The sequence below is a fragment of the Sciurus vulgaris genome, assembly GCF_902686455.1.
Source record: "Sciurus vulgaris genome assembly, chromosome: 13".
NCBI lineage: Eukaryota > Metazoa > Chordata > Mammalia > Rodentia > Sciuridae > Sciurus > Sciurus vulgaris.
The window spans coordinates 7329964-7337553 of NC_136474.1; the positions used below are offsets into that span (position 1 = coordinate 7329964).

The following is a 7590-nucleotide window of genomic DNA, read 5'->3' on the forward strand; positions in this document are numbered from 1 at the left end:
ACTGTCTTATTCCCCTGGTGAGTATTTTGAGAGAACTTCTATATAACACAAAAAGAACTGGCATGGCACTTAAAAGACTGCAAAAAACAACACAATTAAAAACATTTGTAATGCAATTCTGTATAAAATATACACAGTAAATCTTATTAGTTAAAAAAGGATTTTAAAATAAAAGGTCACCCTGAATAATGGTTAAAATCTCATCATAGAAAAATACTCATCATTTGTACATTATTGGTTAAAAAAAAAAACTGATAGTTTTTGTTGCAGGGCAAGGTAGGGAAGGTATCTAACTTGAAATCATTCACTTGTAATTTGTTTAAAAATGTAGGTAAAGTTATACTTTACTGTTTGCCCCATCTTCACAAGGAATGCTCTTTCTAATATTTAACCATAGGACAAGAAGAATTTGAAGTGTTTTTCAAAATGAGGACCAAAGGACCAACAAAATTCTCAGTTGGACCCGGTAGTGTGCATTTTAAACTCCCTGGATGATAATGCCATATTCTAAGCTGCCCCAGGGGAAACAGCACCACTTAAAAGCAAGACATTTCTGGTGCAAGATGTCGGAATTCTCTGTTAAGTTTATGATGTGAATACTGCTTTTTGTTTTAAAACAAGTTTCAGGTATTAAGAGAAACATAAATACCTCTCAAATTAACATGTAAATGTATATAAACATTTCCCTTTGAGGTTTTCACTGCTTTCAGACTTACTTATTTGAAGAAAGGAGAATACGTGACCACAAACTGGAAATAGTACATTTCTAATGAAATGTAGTATCCAGAGAAAGAGAAATTTATTGTCTATAAATTTTAAATCATTCTAAATTTAAAAAAAATTAAAATTAGATAGCTTCCCTAAAATTACATTTTACTTAGATTGGACAGTTATTATTAAGATGATTATGGTTACTTTTTAAAGCCCTTTTTCATAAAAATGATATTTAAAATAAACAGAAGGATGCTATATGGTACCTCTTTAAATACTAAGTTGCTAAACACCAATATTAATAAAAAATAATATGAAAAATTCTGCTCCTGAAATGTATTCTACTATGTATAACCTGGGTTAGTTACTAAATAAAAACTCAGTTAAGGAGCTAGAACTGTGATACATGAGTATATATATGATCTAAACATTTATTCATGTTTACTTATTTCTTTTTTATCTGGATTTCATTGAGGATTCCATAAACATGACACAAAAGTACCAAAAATGTGGTTTTGGGGGAAGAAAGTAGTGAAGTTAAGACATTATACTTAGAAGATAAATTATTTTCCTGTATACTAAATAAGGAAAAAATATACATTCTGCCTCCACTGAATAAATGGAATGCTTTTACAAGTTTGGTAACAAGTGAGTGCCTTAGTATTTAAATCAAATCATAAAGAACAACTGCAGGATTCACTCTCCAGTAAGAAATAAATATTACCATTGCACTTTTCTGTATCTACTTCAAATGTCTATTATATTCCTTTCTATATACCCAGCAGTTTTCCATTTGACTGCATTATGTCTTTTGAACACATATATTAACAGTAAAGTTTTCACTAAAAAGATAAGCTCAGAAGCTATCTTCATTGTTAAAAATAAAAAAATTAAAATTACTTGTGCCAGTGTTTCAAAAATAATTGATTTGGAATCTGATTCTTAATATGTCTACTTTTTAACCTAGAGGAACCTGTAATGCCCAATTCTAAGGAAATAACATCTTTTATTACCAATTTAGTAATTACTGCCTTAAAAATTAATAATTATCCAAGGCAATGAGAAATCTTACAGCTGGACGTTAAACATAAAGAACTCTGAAACTAACAGGTAATATAAAAATTTGTTGCATTCTAAATTAACCTTTTATTCCAAAATTAAACCCTCGAATGACTTAACAGTGAATGACAAAAATTATGTGAGGCTTATGATGTAATCCCACTATGTGCCTTAATGCAACAGATAATTTCTTTTAAAAGCAGTGGTGATTTCTTTAAACCAAAAAGGCAACTTCATTACTCATCAGGCCTCTAAAGATCCAGTATAACTAAATTTTGACATGATTGTCTGAAAGCTAGTTTTAACTTTTTTGAGTTACATTTAGATGTAATAATTTATTCTTAGAGTCTATATTGATTTTTTTTTTTTGGTGGCAAATATAAAATGGTTAATTGTATCCAGGTTGGCAACAAACTTATCCATGCATTAAATGGCAACATAAGCAGAATGAACAGTTGAAAAATGAGGATCAGACACATTCTTCTGCAGACATCAAAAGAGGATTGATATACTCAAAACCTTCAAATTCAGACTGATCAATCTTCCTCACAATGTCATCATCATCTGGAGTGAGCTGGACTGGTTCATTAGTAAACTGAGAATCAAAGTTGTCCAAACCAAATTCTCCAGAAATATTTGGTTTAAAGGGAGGTACCACCTGCTTTTGCTCCATCATATCCCAATCAACATTTCGGAAGAATGGGTGCCCCTGTATATCAGCAAATCCTGTTTGAGGATGACAACCCAATCGTTCCTTTGGGTCCTTGTTGAGAAAACTCTTCAGGACACTGGCAGCTTTTACAGAGAGAGAACGTGGAATGCGAATTTGTTTTTCCAAAATAACTTGGAAGAGATAATCCTCTGTGTTTTGATCAGGGTTATCAGAGCTCCCAACAATATCAAATGGAGACCTTCCTGCCATCATCTCAAACATTAGCACTCCAAGAGCCCACCAGTCGACACTGAAACCATAATCTTCTCCTCTTAAAATTTCAGGAGCAATGTAATTAGGAGTACCACAGAAAGTGCTGGTTGTATCTCCCGACCGCAATCCTTCCTTACACATGCCATAGTCAGTGAGTTTAATGTGTCCTTCAGAGTCCAGCAATACATTGTCCAATTTCAAATCTCTATAAATTATCCCTCGCTCATGAAGATAATTTAAGGCTAGACTGATTTCTGCAGAATAAAACCTGGCATGCTCTTCAGGAAGTTTTCTTTGTCGCTGCATATGAAACATTAGATCTCCTCCATTTACATACTCTATAACAAAGAACAATCTGCTTTCTGTCTGAAAGCATGAGTGCAGCCCAACAAGAAAAGGATGATTGGATGCCTGCTCAAAAACATGCTTCTCTGTCTGTACCCAATCAATATTCTCATCATCATTGACAAGCTCTTTTTTCACAACTTTCATTGCATAAATACGATCTGTTTTTTTAATCGAACCAACAGTACTTTGGCATAACTTCCTCTTCCTATTACCCGGAGTAAATCAAAATCCTGAAGACCTAAACTGGATGAAGCTTTGCCACTTTCCCTGGTGTTCATTGCCTCCTTTTCCTCACCAACTTGGTCCAAACTCTCATGACTTGAAGGATTATATGGAATTACTGTCTGCGCATGGTCTGAATGCATGGAGGACTGATCCATTGACATCATTGGTTCCGGTGGCAAAGAATGTCGCCCACATTCGATTGTGACTAGTTTGTGGCACTTCTTATGAACCAAGAGTTTGCAGTTGATACACTTATATCCTTGGCGTCCAAGTCCCCATATTCGGTCTGTGCAGATGGCACAGTGAGCACGCCTGTTGAAACGTTTAGCTTGAAAAGTGTGGCCATTTGCACAATAAAGCTTTCTCCAGCGACGGGCACCTCTGCGATAGATGGATTTATCTTCTCCTGGACAAGGCATCCCAGGACGTTCTGGCACACAAGGGAATATATGAATCAAGAGTTCAGAATCCTTGTTTAGCTCATAAAGCCTAAAGGCTTCTTCTAACTCCAACTGAGAAGATACTGTACACGGGTCTCCTTCCTCATCTATCCATTTCATGGTGAAAAGCTGTTCATTGTCAAAAGAACACATGTCTCGAACCTCATTGCAAAGCCCCTCAAAGGAGATGGAAGGCTCAAAGTGTGTTATCATGATATCCCTGCGCTCCTCGCCCACGGCGCCGACCCAAGGGTCGCCTCTCTTGGGCAGCCGGAACCCCGCAGCTCCTCCCACAGCCCGCGGCCTCAACCGCCTCCACCGCCGCCGGGGCCCAGCACGCCTCCCCGCCGCATCCGAATGAAAATCCAATTTCAACTCTAAAAGAAATTCTTCTAAGTACTTCAAGATAAACAATCCTCATTTTTAGTTTTTGAGAAAAATCTTTTTTTTAAATTTTATTTTTTTTATTGTAAACAGATGGGATACATGTTGTTTCTCTGTACATGGCGTAAAGGCATACCATTTGTGGAATCATAAATTTACATAGAACCATGTTGTTTGATTCATTCCGTTATTTTTCCCTTCCCCCCACCCCTCCCACCCCTCTTTTCCCTCTATAGAGTACTTCCTTCCTCCATACTTGCCCCCCTCCCTAACCCTAAATCTAACTCTAACACTAACCCTTCCCTACCCCCACTATGTGTCATCCTCCACTTATTAGCGATATCATTCGTCCTTTGGCTTTTTGAGATTGGTTTATCTCACTTAGCATGATATTCTCCAATTTCATCCATTTGCCTGCAAATGCCATGATTTTATCATTCTTTATGGCTGAGTAATATTCCATTGTATATATATACCACTGTTTCTTTATCCATTCATCAATTGAAGGGCATCTAGGTTGGTTCCACAGTCTGGCTATTGTGAATTGAGCAGCTATGAACATTGATGGGGCTGTATCTCTGTAGTATGCTGATTTTAAGTCCTTTGGGTATAGGCCAAGGAGTGGGATAGCTGGGTCAAAAGGAGGGTCCATTCCAAGTTTTCTAAGGAATCTCCACACTGCTTTCCAGAGTGGCTGCACTAATTTGCAGCCCCACCAGCAATGTATGAGTGTACCTTTCTCCCCACATCCTCGCCAACAACTGTTGTTGCTCGTATTCTTGATAATTGCCATTCTATTGGGGTGAGATGGAATCTTAGGGTGGTTTTGATTTGCATTTCTCTTATTACTAGAGATGTTGAACATTTTTCCATATGTTTGCTGATTGCTTGTAGATTTTCTTCTGTGAAGTGTCTATTCATTTCCTTAGCCCATTTGTTGACTGGATTATTTGAATTCTTGGAGTAGAGTTTTTTGAGTTCTTTATACATTCTGGAGATTAGTGCTCTATCTGAAGTATGATTGGCAAAGATATTCTCCCACTCTGCAGGCTCTTTCTTCACATTGCTCATAGTTTCCTTTTCTGAGGGAAAGCTTTTCAGTTTGAATCTATCCTAGTTATTGATTATTGCTTTTATTTCTTGTGCTATGGGAGTCATGTTAAGGAAGTCTGGTCCTAAGCCGACATGTTGAAGATCTGGACCTACTTTTTCTTCTATACTCTGCAAGGTCTCTGGTATGATTCTGAGTTCCTTAATCCATTTTGAGTTTAGTTTCATGCATGGCGAGAGATATGGGTTTAGTTTCATTTTGTTGCATATGGATTTCCAATTCTCCCAGCACCATTTGTTGAAGAGGCTATCTTTTCTCCATTGCATATTTTTGGCACCTTTGTCTAGTATGAGAAAATTGTATTTATTTGGGCTTGTGTCCGTGTCCTCTATTCTATACCATTGATCAACCTTTCTATTTTGGTACCAATACCATGCCGTTTTTGTTACTATTGCTTTGTAGTAGAGTTGAAGATCTGGTATTGCAATACCCCCTGTTTCACTCTTCCTGCTAAGGATTGCTTTAGCTATTCTGGGTTTCTTATTCTTCCAGATGAATTTCATAATTGCTTGCTCTATTTCTGTAAGGTACATCATTGGGATTTTAATTGGAATTGCATTGAATTTGCATAGTACTTTAGGTAGTATGGCCATTTTGACAATATTAATTCTTCCTATCCAAGAACATGGAAGATCTTTCCATCTTCTAAGGTGTTCTTTAATTTCTTTCTTTAGTGTTGTATAATTCTCATTGTAGAGGTCTTTCACCTCTTTTGTGAGATTGATTCCCAAGTATTTTATTTTTTTCGAGGCTATTGTGAATGGGGTAGTTTTCCTAATTTCTCTTTCTGAAGATTCATCACTTATGTATAAAAATGCGTTGGATTTATGGGCATTGATCTTGTAACCTGCTACTTTACTGAATTCACTTATGAGTTCTAAGAGTTTTCTGGTGGAATTTCCAGGTTCCTCTAAATATATAATCATGTCATCAGCGAACAGGGATAGTTTGAGTTCTTCTTTCCCAATTCGTATCCCTTTAATCTCTTTGGTTTGTCTAATTGCTCTGGCCAGAGTCTCAAGAATGATGTTGAATAGAAGTGGTGAAAGAGGGCATCCCTGCCTTGTTCCAGTTTTTAGGGGGAATGCTTTCAGTTTTTCACCATTTAGAATGATATTAGCCATGGGCTTAGCATAAATGGCCTTTACAATGTTAAGGAATGTTCCCACTACCCCTATTTTTTCTAGTGTTTTGAGCATGAAGGGGTGCTGTATTTTATCAAATGCTTTTTCTGCATCTATTGAAATAATCATGTGATTCTTGACTTTAAGTCTATTAATATGGTGAATTACGTTTATTGATTTCCTGATGTTGAACCAACCTTGCATCCCTGGGATGAAACCCACTTGATCATGGTGCACTATCTTTTTAATATGTTTTTGTATGCGATTTGCTACAATTTTGTTGAGAATTTTTGCGTCGATGTTCATTAAGGATATTGGTCTGAAATTTTCTTTCCTTGATGAGTCTCTGTCTGGTTTAGTTATCAGTGTGATATTGGCTTCATAGAATGAGTTTGGGAGGGTTCCCTCCTCTTCTATTTTATGGAATTCTTTGAGAAGTATTGGAATGAGCTCTTCTTCAAAGGTTTTGTAGAACTCGGCTGAGAACCTATCTGGTCCCAGACTTTTCTTTGTTGGTAGGCTTTTGATGACTTCTTCTATTTCATTGCTTGAAATTGGTCTATTTAAATTGTGTATGTCCTCCTCGTTCAGTTTAGGCAATTCATATGTCTCTAGAAACCTGTTGATGTCTTTGAAATTTTCTATTTTGTTGGAGCATAGATTTTCAAAATAGCTTCTAATTATGTTTTGTATTTCAATCCTGTCTGTTGTGATATTTCCTTGTTCATTCCGAATTTTAGTGATTTGGGTTTTCTCTCGTCTTCTCTTTGTTAGTGTGGCTAAAGGTTTATCAATTTTGTTTATTTTTTCGAAGAACCAACTATTTATTTTGTCAATTTTTGTATTGTTTCTTTTGTTTCAATTTCATTGATTTCAGCTCTGAGTTTAACTATTTCCTGTCTTCTACTACTTTTGGTGCTGTTCTGTTCTTCTTTTTCTAGGGCTTTGAGTTGTAGTGTTAGGTCGTTTATTTGTTGAGTTTTACTTCTTTTATTAAATGCGCTCCATGAAATAAATTTCCCTCTAAGTACTGCTTTCATAGTTTCCCAGAGATTTTGATATGATGTTTCTTTGTTCTCATTTACCTCTAAGAATTTTTTAATTTCCTTCCTAATATCTTCTGTTATCCATTCATCATATAATAGCATATTGTTTAATCTCCAGATGTTGGGGTAGCTTCTGTGTTTTACTCTTTCATTTATTTCTAACTTCAATCCATTATGATCTGATAGAATACATGGTAGTGTCTCTATCTTCTTGTAT

General features: G+C 36.0%; 1 pseudogene across 1 annotated transcript; it reads right to left on the reverse strand.

Annotated features, from left to right (window-relative positions):
• Positions 1 to 857: 857 nt before the first annotated feature.
• On the reverse strand, positions 858 to 4006 carry LOC306642810 (protein kinase C iota type-like; annotated as a pseudogene). Its single transcript has one exon. The product of its transcript is annotated as a protein kinase C iota type-like (transcript).
• Positions 4007 to 7590: the final 3584 nt, after the last annotated feature.